This window comes from Nyctibius grandis, chromosome 12 (assembly GCF_013368605.1).
Source record: "Nyctibius grandis isolate bNycGra1 chromosome 12, bNycGra1.pri, whole genome shotgun sequence".
Lineage (NCBI taxonomy): Eukaryota > Metazoa > Chordata > Aves > Nyctibiiformes > Nyctibiidae > Nyctibius > Nyctibius grandis.
The window spans coordinates 13023422-13037750 of record NC_090669.1 but is presented as its reverse complement, the minus strand read 5'-3'; the positions used below and the strand labels follow the sequence as shown (position 1 = coordinate 13037750).

Here is a 14329-nt window from a genome sequence, read left to right as displayed (position 1 = left end):
ATGTCGATGAGGTGACTCTTGACTTCACAATTTCTATATTTATTGTTTTACAGTTGATTTCAAAATCCAGCTCTGCTACCTTAAAAAGTTCTCACACATGTTTTCTTCTAGTCTGATTTATGTTCACTTACCTGCTTTTATTCTTAATTGCTAGAGGCTGTCCTCCCACTTGCACTACTCAATTTCTGTGGAACTACCAATAAATTCAAATGATGCCCTGCTGAGAACAGGATGAAAGCTGAAGGAGTGGGAGAGAGAAAGTAGAACAAACTAACGGTATTCATTAGAACTGCCTGTGCAGACCAATGCGAAACAAACAGTATTTATTGTAAAACATGTTGATAACCTATATACATATTTAAAAAAACATGTCTTAACACTTCATGTCTTAGTTGAAAGATTATTCATCCTTTGCTGATTTTTGCTTGTGTGGTGAAGTTGTTCCATAATGGATTATGTCTAAAATGTAATTCAGAAGGTAATTTTGTGAAGTACTAGGGGCAATTTCTTTGCTATTAGCATGGTAGGCTGACTAATTTTCTGATTAATCAACAGAAAGTCCTATCAACATAGTTGGCCTTGTTTTGAAAGGCTAGCTACTAGCTTGGTATAAGCATTATAAATATTTTGGTGTGTGGGTACATTGGAATTCACTTTTTTTTTTTTTTACTTTCACTGTGTGTAAGTGAAGGTATTTGATGGTGTTCACTAATGCACAGCGCGCAAATCGGTTCCTCTCTGCAGGGTAAGCACGCAGCCAGCTGAACAGTGACACGTTCCCTCCGCGCTCCGTGGGGATATGTTTTCTGGGACTGAAATAGCTTATTTTGGGCTAGGCAGAAGAGTTAGCATGTGGCTGATGAAAACGCAGACGTGCACTTGTAACTCTGCAGCTCTGTGAGGGCATGGCTGTGTCAGACTGCAACCTCCAGGCTTGGGACGCATCCTGGAAACTTCTTGTATTTCAGCACTTTGGAGGCAGAAAAATATTTTGTCATTCTTCAGGGAGCTGTTCTGTATCAAAGTGCTTTTGTGGGAGAATTTGTGCATGGAGGAACTTTTTGCCCTAGCGACTGCACAAATTGGGTATAAATATGAAAGAGGGTTATGGATAGTGCTAATTAATTAAAAGTGCAAATTTTGACCGCTGCCATTGTGGCCTAGATGGACATCTGATCCAGTACGCTGTTTTTATTTTAATTTGTTTTATGTAAGAAATGTTCCAGAATCGATGGCAAACAAACAACATATTTTGTTGTTGCAAAAAAACAAACAAGTTTAAGCAAAGCCTGTTTCATAAATAGATGGTGTCTGATGAGAAGACTTCCTTTGTAATAAAACCCTTTAATTTGTAAGACTTCAGCTTAATGTCCACAGATACTCTCCAAGTATCAATAATTGCTGTAAGTTAATGCTTTGCTTTGCAAAGTGCCCTGAAATGCAGATCTGTTGTATTTTAAGGTCTTTATCTAAACCTTCTAACAAATAAAGCTGTTTCATTGCAGTGGAGTACTGACAGTAGTACTGAAAACCTCTTTCAGAGAAGGCTTTTAAACCTATGTTGCATAAATACTATATGTTTCTAATGCTCTTAAAAGTAATGTAAAATTGTCCTCAACAAGAAACATATGGCTATAAATTCTGACGTACTCCATGAGCTATCCTGACTATAGGAAGCAGAGTCTGCAACATGGAATATATTTAATTTAAAAAATTGGGATAAGGGTCGTGAATTGTATGCTAGAAATAGAAAATAAGATTAGAGGTTATGTTTCAGGCATGGAGCTGTCTCTGGGGGGGGAACAGAACAAGGTTACTTCAAGGTTTAGAGCCTGGTTGGGGGATGGGGAGAAGGGAGGAAGTCCAACAGTGGCTAAAAATGGTGCCTGGGGGAGTTTGTAGTAATATATGAAGTAGAAATTGCCAGGCATTGCCTTGATCCTTAGTGTTGTGTATTGTAGCCTTCTCCTTACCATCGCTTGCTGGTGCCAGGTTAGTCATGGGCAGTGCTCGGTACTGGTGGGGCGGTCCTGGCCGTCAGCACACCCTCCGCACAAACAGTTGTGGTGGTGAAAAGGTCACTTTTTCTAAGTCTAATACGTAGGAAATAGATCTGAAAGGGATCTGGCCAGATCTGTAAGAGATGCATCAGCCGGTATTGAAACATTGCTTAAATGTCTTTGGCATCTTTGCAGTGTCTTATGGCTGGCAGAGCTTTACTGTGTCGCAATTTCTGCAGCAGAAAGCCCTTTGTCAACATAAGTTACTGGGAAGGAGTGTCAGCATGGCTGAAATCATCTAAACATCATTTAATTTAAGCCTAGTCTTTCATGTTGATAATAATTTTAAGTATAACTGCCACATCAGAAGATACCACTTAAAATTTTAAACGTTTCTTTCCAGTCTTCATTTGTGAACAAAATTCAGCTCTGTTAATGAATATTTGAGAGATACCATTGCCTGTACTTAATTAGATATGAAGTTAGGATCTTCCAGTGATGCACATGTGTGATATCTTGGACTGTTGGTACTGGGTGCTTCAGGGGGGAACACACGTGTGAGTTTTCAGAAAGATCAAACAATGAAAGTTGAAGCTTAAGTCTTCAGGTTTGCTTATGGATGTTTGACTCTACTGAATAGATCGATCACATCATGTTAATTTGTTTTATGGATTAAATTATTAAATCTGTTTCTCTTTCAAGATGTATTATACCAGCATAAAAATCCCATTGTATCCTCTGCTGGGCAAAAAACGTCTTGCACAACTCAGTGCAGAAATTTTGGCACGTAACCTGGTGACAAATGATGCCCATGATCGAGGGCTTAGTTGTTTATATAAAACTATCGGTGCTTCTACTTTCAGGACATGGTACCATGGTCTGACTGTGCTTTATATGTTGTAAATTAGGATTGATAATTATTTAACAATTGATAATTTTATTGGGAAATATTTGGAGAGTTCTTTGGGCAATAATTTTTAACCTGGGAATAATGCATTTTTTAAAAGGAAAAGTCATATTACATCAGTCAAATCACATCAGTATTTATCTGAACATCAGTTTGACTGTTGTATGCCTTTCCATGCCGTATACTTAATGTAGCAGCTTAAAGCCGGAAGCTAGAAAAGCTGTGTGTGCTGCTGAGACGTGCCGGCAGAATTCCATGTACGCGTTTGTTAGCAAGTAGCTCTTGTGTGAAGTTATTTATATTCCTTGGTAGCATCTACACTAGATATAAAAAAACCATTTATTTTCCAAACATGAAAATTTATTTGTATTGAAAGAAATTAAACCTCATTATGAAGAGTGTTAACTCTGTTTTTAAAGAAGCAGGAAAACAATAGTCTGTTAAAATATTAAAATCTATTGCTTTTCTTAATAAAAGGAAAATAACTTTAATCAAGCTAGTCTTCCTAGGAAGAAGATACAAAATGCAAAAACCAACTAATTGCTTTTAAAACCAGAAATTTCTTGCAGCTGTGTCAGTGTAAGGAGTAGATGGAGAAGATGTAGGATTGCTCTAGCATTCCTCAGCCTTCAGTCTGCAGCTTTTTGATTTTAAGTTGACCCGTGGCCTATTTTGGCATTTACATTGTCTGGACAAAAGGCAACAAATTGTTCTGTGGACTGAAATAGAAAGCAGGATTACTGAAGCAGCTAATAGAAGGCACTAGGTACTGGAGTCTCAAAGATGTAAGCTGTTGCCATTGTGGTGGAGGTGGGGTGATGCTTGCTGGAACACAGGGGCTTGCTGAAGAAGGGCAAGGGGAGAATCCTTTTGTCTCTCGTGCTTAACTTGTGTTTGAACCAGTTGTTAATAGCATTTGCAGAAGATTGAGCAACTCGGGGAAGGATTTTTTTTAGTTGTCTGCTGTGTAAAGCAGGCAGAACAACTAGATAAGCACTAAGCTTTGGGTGTCTTGAAGGGGGAAAGGTTGTGCTAGGCAAAATCTGGCTATATTTTTCCCTTTTGATTTATAGTAGAGATTTATAAGCTGACAGGGTGCTACATTTGATCTTATAACTAATCATGTTTTGACCCCAACTATGCAGGATGAGTTAGTGCTATTTTAAAAATCTCATCTATATTTAATTGAGACTTATAAATTCTGGTCTTAATGAGGAGGGGAACTCTGTGCTCAAGACACACAAGCAGCTTTTTTGATTAGGAAAAATGAGGAAAGGTTATGAAGTACGCATGCTACCACTTCTACTTTTTTAATCTTAATGATCTCAAATTACTTGTTACCACTGTTCCTTCATCAGCTACAGAAATTTGTCCTATGTAATCTAATACAGTAAAACCCGTAGATTTGTTAGAAATAAAGCATTTTGACAGTTCCAAAAGTCTCCTGTTACAAAGATCTAGTTCAAGAATGATTTTTAGAAGAATTAAGGTTAAAACTATTCAACTACTACTATTTATGAAATTGCTATTTAGAGTAGTATTATATGATGCTTTTGGAGTATTATGTATACACTAATGCTTGGTTTTGTTCTAGGAGGGAGACTGTTATTCACACTGGATTGCTCTGGTTTATTCATATCCTGTGACAGTGAATCAGATATTGCTGTCTATATACAGACGGAATTGCCAGCCAACTTTGGGCCCAAATATGGTAAACATAATTATGTTCATTTGCTGTAAAAATACATTCTCCTTAGTTTAACATCTTCATGATTACAGTTTTCTGATAATTCCGTAATTTTCAACATGAGAGGGATATGAAAGGCCTAATCATCGTGTCCCTCTCTTCAGTATAGAATATAGTTTGTTTTCCTGGGCAAAACTCCAGCTGTTCAGTGATGAATCTACTGCTGCTCACATACAGTAAGCCCATAAACTGTTTGGAAAGTCTGTTCTCAGAATGCAGGAGTTGTGGTACAGGGACACAAATCTCGGTATTAGCTAGACAACAAAAAAGCTCGTGGCTGCAACTGTTGTGAGACAGTAGGTGTGTGTGCTGATGTCAGTTTTTCTGATATGTACTCCTGTTTCCTATTTTTGGAAATTAAATTCATATCATTTCAGAATACTTAATACTTTTCAAGTAGGAGACTTTTCAATGAATGAGTTGGGGGAGAAAGCAAACATTAAGATAGATAAAGCTTCTACCATGTACTGAAGAGAATAAATATTAGTAAATATTGGATTAGGTTTTAATTTTGGTCACAAAGAAATAGTATGGTAATATACTTACTAAATATGAAAAAGTGAATAGTTTACATGTGGAAATACATGCTAATTGTAGCCACTTCACTTACATGAGTGGGTTAGGATTAGTATATTTAATGCAACTAAGAAAACACATTTGCAAGGCTTTTTCTTTTTCTTTTTTGATATAGTCTAGCATCAAGAGAATGTTGTAGATGTATTCTGTGGCAAGTGTTGAGAATTCAGAAGCAGCATAGTAATTTGGGAAAGGAAACACTGTTGATGTTGAGTTACTCCAAATGTTTTGAAAGCTTTCATCATCCTGGCTGCAAACAGGCAAAAAAAAATCATAAAGGCTTTACAGGATTTTCTGTACATAATGTCTTATGTTTCTAAGTAGTCAAAACTTTCTTCTTCGTAGAAGAGCTTTAAACGTGTAGATGATCTGTAATTTTCACTGCCTTGAAATACTACTTTTGTCTAACACTACTAAAATAATTAAAATGTGTACTGAAGCTTCTCCGAGTTTGAGTTTTCTTTTTAAAGTTGCATAGCATCACAAACTCAGTCTAGAAATTTGGTTTAGGGATATTTATTTCAGCAGAAAAATTCAAATGGTATATGCTAATAAGTATGAGTACTGTGGCATTTATGAAATGTAGTGTCTATGTTTGCAAGAGCAGCAGAATGGCTGGAAGCCTTGTCTAAAAGTTAACAGCTGATTTATCGATGAGGAAATGCTTCTGTTTCCAGAGCAGTTGTAAACAGTATGTCATTGTGATATACTGCTTTTGACGATCACTAAGTTGGAGTGAATAAGAAGGTAAAAGTGGCCATGTTGATTCAGACTTCAAAATTGATCCAACTCAACCTTCTTCATCCCATGAAAGTTATAAACAAATACTTAGGGAAAGGCAAGAACAGGATGAATTTGTGGGCTACACTCTGTCTTCAGTGATTTGCTGCATATAGGATTTCCTGAGCCTGTGGTTAGTCTATTTAGTAAGCCAAATGAGCCGCTCTGGAAGAAAAAGTAATCTAGGAAAGTGATCTAGAACCAAGTAATATAGAATGGGAAAGCGACCTAGAACCGAGCGCTCTAGAAAACTGATCTAGAACAAACCCAGATCTAGATAAGCTCAATCCAGAAAGCTGTATAGAGCCAAGTAATCTAGAACCAAAGTAATCTATAGAAGTGAACTTGCCAACAGGCAAGACAGGGCACATGACAAGGGGGATTCCCTGTCCTCTCTCCGCATGGCTGAACAGAGGGACTTAAGGCATAAGGAGCAATGACAGCAGGTTCTTGCCCAGCGCAGCAGGCACATCTCCGTGACTGCCCCACCTTCCCAGGTGCCCTTGCAGAATAAGTATGAGGCTCTGCAAGGGGACCAGGACAGTAACGAGGACGATGGTTCAGCCAGCTTGGAGGTGTTACTGAGGTTAAGTCAACGTAAGACCTGTGTCAAAACAACGTCCATAAAGAAAAAAAGACGGGTCATTGTTGTGGGAGATTCAGTCCTGAAGGGAACAGAAGGCCGGATATGCAGACCAGACCCACTTCACAGGGAAGTCTGCTGCCTCCCTGGGGCCCCGGTTAAAGATGTGAAGAGGAAGCTTCCCACTCTGGTAAGGCCCTCATATTATTATCCATTATTGATTTTATTCTATGATAAATTTGAAGTGTGGGTAAACAATGGATTTATGCAGTGGCATAATTATTTTTCTGGCTTTCCCAACACTTCAACTCCCTTCCAAATTCCTTTGCCTAATGGCTTGTACCGTGAAGATTTACTCTTCTGACTCTACCATTCAGCATCAGGCTGAAATTTTAGCAAAAACAGTCAGTTGCAACACCGAGATCATCTTCCTAAGTGGTAATGATCAGGCCAGAGCCCGTCATTTTGCATGTGAGGCTAGGATTGTTTTTCTGTGTATGAGTTGATAAATTTATCCATAATGAATCTAGTCTCTTATTTTAGTCCCTCAGTCCTGTGAAGTTATGCCATTCTTTGTGTGCATGTGTATATATATATACACACATGTAGTACACCATGCCTAAATGCTGTGGTATTTGACTTAGGCTCTTTCTCCCACTTGTCTTTCCAAGTCTTACTTAAGGTATGATTTGTTTGGGGCAATCAAACTTCCTCAGAAGAATGTAACTTTTGAAAGATGTATTGAAGGTAGCATTTACAGAATGTCTTTCAATTGTTTCCTCTAGTAGTTTGCCAAAGGGTGGGAATTATTCCCACTTTTCTAGGTGCAGAAGTTTTTTATGCAGTATTTGGGTCCATGGAAAAATAATTTTAGGCCAGTGGAAATAAAGCTCTACATAGAGTCCTCCGCCTGATTTCTTATCTACACTTACTCAGCAGTAACTAAAGCTCTTCAAGGTGATTTCCTAAGCCACTTTAACAAATTTTAGTATAAACTTTTAGCGCGCATTTTAAAATGTGTATTAGAAACCTCTCTTCCCAGTGTATGATACTAAAAATACATACGGCATTTGCTTATGCTGGAAAGGTGCAATTCATGATTTAAAAAGGAGATTTAACTCTCACTTGAATATGTGAGAGATACCACTAACTTTACTGGAAGTAACGATATGCTTAAGTCTATTGCTGAAGTGAGCCCAAAGGTTTAAGATGTCTACTATGAGATTATAGGATTGTAGTTGTTTTTTTTGTTGTTCTTGTTCTTTGTCGTATTGTGTTCTCCCCCCCACGTGAAAGATGGTCTTTGCAGAAACATGGGAAATCGTGTTTTTTTGTAGTTATCATTACAGAACTGAGAAACAAATTTTGTTTTCTTAATCCTTGTTCTCCCTGTTAAGTTTTAACAAGGCAGTACCATCCTAGACTCTTTGTGCTTACAGTATTTAGAAGTGGAACTGTAATGAGTGACAGGGTGAAGAATAGTCTAACATAGGTGGCTTCCACTGTAGCTTAGAAAGACTTTTAAGTGCATATATGATGTGCTGGTGGGTTTGCAAGGAAAGACTTGGGAGGGGGTGGATGGGGGGGAATTATCTCAAGTGGCCATCACTGGACCATGATGTGCAAGCCTGACCAAGTAATGTTCCTGTTCCACATATGCTTTAATTGAATATTTCTCTAGTTCAGCCTTTTCCTCCTGCCTTCCCTTCAGCAGGAAGTGAAATCTGTGGCTGAAAAAGGCCATTTATAGGAACAGACGTTAACTTATTCTCAAGACTTTTCTAGAAATTGTCAGCTCTCCATCCCTTCCTTGAAACCATGGCCTTCAGTTCTTCAGTCTGTTTTGAAGAAAAATGTATTTTTTCCGATGGCTGGCTGCGAGCGGCTGGCTTTCGGCATGAGCAGGCGTCTCTTCTCAAGCAGTCCTGCAGGTAGTGGCCAGAATCAAAGAATTCTGTAGGTGATCTATTCTGGGAGGCAGAGCTGTGCCTCTTCTACACGAAGTTTGTGCTGTTCATGCTTGCTCTCACTGTGGTCCCATGAGCCTTTTCTTCATCTTGGCACATTTTACAGCTCTGATGAGAGAGCGAGAGAGAGTGTGCTTGTGGCTGATGTTAAGTGCACCCTTTTGGGAGATGAGAGATGGAGTCTTGAGTCTCCGCTGGCTGACAGTCACGTTGCATTGGAATTTATCATGCTGTGTGCAAACGCTTTGTTAGGCTACTGTATCAAGAGAATGGACATTATTTTCTTTTCCTTTTCTTCTGCACCCACAGTCCTCTTTCAAAAGGGAACTGGTCCTGCTTTTAAAATAGATAATGTAAGCACCTATTGCCAAGGGAGGATTGAAACAGTGATCCTGATCTGACACAGGCATCTATTTTTGACATTCAGGGAGGCACCCAAGTCTGAAAGAAGGTCTGGTTTAAACACATTCCTTTCACCAGCTTTTCCTTTTGCTGTCATATCTTATTGCTGAGACTTGAGTTAGTGCTATTTTGTGTTACGTGTTTTACTTCAAACAAAATGTAAGAAGTCTCCTGACACACTGTAGGCTCTGCCTTGGAAAAATCCAGCTCAGTATACTGACAACTCTGAATCTGACTCAGAGATACCTACCTTCCGTGTTATTTTATAGGGGGTGTAGTTACACAGTTCAGGGCTATGGATTATTTTCTGGAGGGTTAAGGGCTGGAAGCAAGGTGGTGTAGTGCTGAGCAGCCAAGACCCGCAGTCCTTACTTAGCTCCAGAAATTTGGTGTTTTTCAGCCTTTTCCAGTTCTCTCTGTTTCCGAGTGGTTTTCACAACAGAGTCTTTGGTGATTTGGTTTTTTTTTTGGGGCACGGCATGGGGGTATTTTTGTCTTTGCTTGTAATTTAGGGCATGTAGCATAGATGTGCCTCTAGAGGATTTTTCAGTATAAGTGCAAAAGACATAAATCAGCACAAATAAGTTAATAGCTTTGTTTTAAGGAGGGTCATTTTGAAGGGGAAAAAAAACCTAGACAAAGACATAATCGTAATTGATGATTCTAGTTAAACTACGCTAAGTACGCAGTCCTTGTGGAGTATGTCCTCTGAGCTATGGTCCCCAACTCGTGGGAGGGAGGACACTGAGTTGGTTTTAACACTGTGGCTATTGACACTTATCTAACCCTGGAGTAGCCAGGAGAGCAGGCCAGAGCATCTGGTGAGCTGGTATTAGGAAGGGGAGACTCTGGCAGGAGGATGTTTCCAACAGGAGCTTCACGGGTTCATGAAGGATTGGCTTGTCTGCTTTTTTTGTTTTGGTTTGTTTTTTTTTCCTCCAACTGTTCTGGGCAAGTAGCCAAAAAGGAATCCCAATAAGCAATTCATGAGCTAACAAGAACTAAAATGATATTGGTATAATAGGCTACTTCTATCTCTCTTCCCCTTTCTCCCCCTGTCCTCCTCTAATAGGAGATTTTTACAACTTGGATGATAAAAAAACCAAAACAAAACAAAAAACCCAAAACCAAACAAAAAACCACACAGGAGGTGCCCGGGTCTTCTAGTGGCTGCAGCCCACCCCATTAGAAAGGCTATCAGCCTGGAGAAGCGAGGTTGGTTTTCCTTTCTGGCCTTGTAGCCTAAGTACGGGCACCTGACCAAAAGCGATTGGGGTTTGGTGACGTGTGTTGCCTGCCAACAGACGGAGTGACCAGGACGGGCGTCCTCTCCCCGCTGGCGCTCGTGGGCTGCTGGGGTTTCTGTCCGGTGCCTGCGTCCCCGATGGCTGCGCGGACCCAGCCCCGAGAAACTGTAAGCCTCGTTTGCCCTGATGGTGAAGATAATGATACTTGTCAACCCCTATAAAAGCATTTGCATGCTTTAAGTATTTATGATGTGTTGGTAAGAAATTACAGGCGCAAAATAACTTAGTTGATGTCAGAGATTAATGCATATTTTCTGCCAGTCAGCATTACTTGGAGATGGCTGTTCTTGTTGACTGAAAAGTTTCAGTTTCAAAACCTCGTTTCATCTCTTGCATTACTCTGAAAAATTTTATGTCCAAAACAGTGTTTAAAAATGCAAACAAATTTTAAAAGCCCCCACGCTTAATTCTGTGCATTTTCTTTTTATGGATGGATTGAATATATTATACAGTTGTCATTCTTATGGCAATTTTAATATTAACAGATGGGGTGTATTAATTGAGAGTATTGGAGGTGGTGTAGTTGAAGTTAGAATGTAATTTCTCATGAGATTTGTTACTGAAATTATAATCTTCTTTATGTTGAATCTCTGGTATGTGGATGTAATAATCCATCTTTAGTTTGGGATAATGTAAAATGAATCAACTCCCAGTTTAGGCCACTGTTTCCTTGGCCAGGATGTTTGTAGTTGCGTTGTGAGGTGCCAATACACAAATTAACGTTGCTTTGGCCTCGGCTGGTAACTTTTCTAGTTCTGAGCTAGCTAGTGATGGGGACAGTGGAAGACTGGTCTTCAGGAAATAGCGTATGGGCTTCCCCTGCCGTTCTGCTCCCAGTTTGCGAATCAGATATTGAAGACCATTTGGGGTAAATTTATTTTTTTTTAAGGCATCCACGTTTGGACTTTAGGTGGCCTGGCCAGGTCATGCATCTGATGTACACATTAGTGACAGCCAGCAGAACTTGGAGGTGAAATGACGCCCTTCATAGTGGAGTAACTTCTGGATTTGCACAAGATTTGTGTAACTAAATGTAAGAGGGAATTGGTGTGGTCTTGACAGGAGGCCCTTGGCTCTAGCAGCTTGCTGACCTTCTGGCCTTGCAGTAGGCTTTGTTTGTTCAGGCGTTTCCCTGGTAAGCAATCTTGGCTGTTCTGGGTTGTTTCTTTTGGAGTTACTTTTTTTGGGACATGAATTGAATTTAATTGCTTTTATGTTTGATTGTTTTACATGAATGGTGCTTGCGATGTTAAGTTCATCGTGAGATTTGGAATCTGTATCTCATAAAATTAAAACCAATCTACAGTCTCTGGAAATGTTACTTTCAAAAAGTTTAGCTCAGGTATTTTGGATCATCTTACTCATATCTATTATATTGCACATCACTGACAGGACAACAGAGTTCATAACACCTTTGCAAGCAGTTTTAAAAATTGAGATCGGAACCCTTTTTAAAGCATGAAAATTCTTTTTTTGATAAAAAAATTTTTAACCCGTATGGCCCGCAAAGCATTCATGTAGATGGTAAATGAAGTTGGCTGAACGGAAGCTGACAGTATGGGTAATTGTGTAACTAAACTAAGTAGAGATAGACTTGTACGTTTTACTACTTCCTCTGCTCAATTTCCTGTCTTGATTCATGGAAGAAGTTGCATCCTCTTCTAGCAGGGTAATCCCAAACGGGACAGATAGGGGATTAGACCCCTTGTTGCTGGTCCAAAACAGCAACTGGGAGATGCCAAATTCTATTTGTCTGAAAGTCTTCCCTGGTAATTTGTGTCTCTGGCAGTCAGTGAAGTTGGAGAAAATACTTCTGATTTTTCTGGGAAATATCTAAGCAAAACATTGTGGGTGTTACATATAAAAGAAGAATAGTGAACTTGATTTGCATATGCTCTCATTTTCATGCAATTTCTGTTTCCTCTGTGCAAATGTGGCCATTTTTAGAGCAACTCATGTAGATGTCTCCTTGATTCTCTGTGGAAGTTCAAATAGTTCGAACTAGTAGCAGTTCCTTAACTATAGCACTGACTCCCAAAGCGAGAACATAAACAATGTGGCGAGCTTTTTCAGTAGCATTTTACAGGGCAGTATTCAGAGTCGAGCTTGTTTTTATACTATATATTAGTTCTATTTATAATGCTTAATAGTATATAAACAACACTGGTTTGGTCTTGATTACATAAAGGAAGGAATAAAATGTCCTTATTTGTGGCATGCTAACTTTTTGGATACTTTCTATACTTGATTTCTGTGAATACTTCTGTTTTCTGCAAAATGAAGTACAAGCTTAAAGTTTATATTTTGGACTGATAACATGCTGTCCTTGTATCAGTAGAATGAAACACTGGTTTGTTTTGGTTTTTTTTTTTTTTTCTAATGTGGCAAGAGTTAGATTGGCATAAAGTTCATATAGTTACAATTTGGAGCCCCTGCTTTTAGTCCATGCACCAAGAGCAACGGGGGAACCGTAGCATTGGGGAAGGGAGGGAAGAGCGTGGGAACATTATCTGCTTCACTTTTTCAGGAAAAGATGCAAAAGGAAGAATGTTTATTTTGTACGTAGCATGTTGGAGATCTCATTATAGAAAGCGTAAGATGTGTATGTAGCATTACCCACATGCCTAGGGTTGAGAAGTGTTGAGAACTGTAGCTTTCCTCTCTCTAAGTAAGTATCTCTTTGGATGCTGAAGATACAAGCTGTCCTCTGTAAGCTTTACAAGGGAATATTGAAGTTGAATTGAGAAGTACTTGCAGGTTTGACTATGAAATTGTCTAGAAGTAGAACACAATGATTTATCATGTTTGTTTATAGCTGTAGAAAATATGAAAACACCAGGTTTTTTCTATTCAATGCATTTATGTTCTTTTAGGATGTAGAAGTTTTATGTATTGGCTAAATATCAGACCGTTTCAAATTATCAGTTCAGTGTCTTAGGTTGATTCTGAAAGGCTCAGTGGGTAATCAGAACCACCAAACAGTAGCGCATCTCTAATATGCTTGTCTAATTCAGTGCTGTGTAGCTTGAAAACCCCTTCTTCTTAGCTTTTTCTACTTTTGGCACTAATTAACATTTAGATGTTTCATGATCACTTCTGACGTTCCTCTGCAATGCGAAATTCATGTCTACTTAATCACCAGTTATACAATGCAACCAACTCTTTTGTTCCATCTACATTTATATACAATCAAGAAAACCAATTTAATCATGCTTTCCACTGTAAGGCACCATAGCTTGTAAAACAAGGAGAAAAATATTTTCAGCTATGCATATGATATCAAGACCTCCTAGAAAATTCCGTTTTTAATGGGTTTACTGCGTTTTGACGCGTTCAATGTGAATATTGAGAGAATTATAAAGTAGTTAGGAAAGAAAGTAATCAGCTTAGAATACTTTAATAAAGGGATGCTGAAATGCATGTGGGAATTTCTGCTGGTTTATCATGTTTTAAAAAGTGGGAATACAAAAGAATATTTGCTGTAGATCTCAGAAACAGAACCATCTGCAGCAACGACTTCCTGAAAAACTTGTGTGTCTGTTTTTGTGGGTGTGAGACTATCAGGCTCTATATGTTGTTTTGTCCTGCTATGTCTTGCCTGCTTCTTTATCTGTGGGATTTTGTATCATACATATGTGTCAAAACACATTATGTGAATGAATTGATATCTTGTTTCTTCAGACAGGTGGAAATAAGAAATTTTGACTGAAGATAAAATCTTTATTCCCTAACCATTCTGACAATATTAATACAGGTTTCATATCTCAAATATAAAAGGAACATTTTGTTGTTGAATTAAAGGGCTCCTTCCTGTTATATGTGGATTATTCTTTTAAGTGCTCAGGGTAAAAACCCTGTTACGAATTACTGTTTGATGTTAGCCTTGTACATTGCAATTGCTGCAGTAAGGAAAAGAATGTCCTTATTTGATCACATCAAGTTAAGTGTATGTGTGGGAGAGGGAGAGAGTGGCCTAAAGTGTGACTAATAGCTAGGACTAGATAAACTGATTGAACAAATTGTATTTCTCTACATTATACTTTCTTTCTGATAATGTCCT

General features: G+C 38.6%; 1 protein-coding gene across 3 annotated transcripts in view; it reads left to right on the top strand.

Moving 5' to 3' along the window:
• GARRE1 (granule associated Rac and RHOG effector 1) overlaps window positions 1-14329 on the top strand; it is a 61771-nt gene that overhangs the window by 14369 nt on the left and 33073 nt on the right. The window contains exon 1 of one of the 3 annotated variants that reach the window (XM_068411040.1): window positions 4448-4618. The exons of the other annotated variants lie outside the window; for them this stretch is intronic. The gene's annotated coding sequence lies outside the window, so the exon portion shown is untranslated. Of the gene's footprint in view, window positions 1-4447; window positions 4619-14329 lie in introns of those variants that run through there. 3 annotated transcript variants of the gene reach the window in all.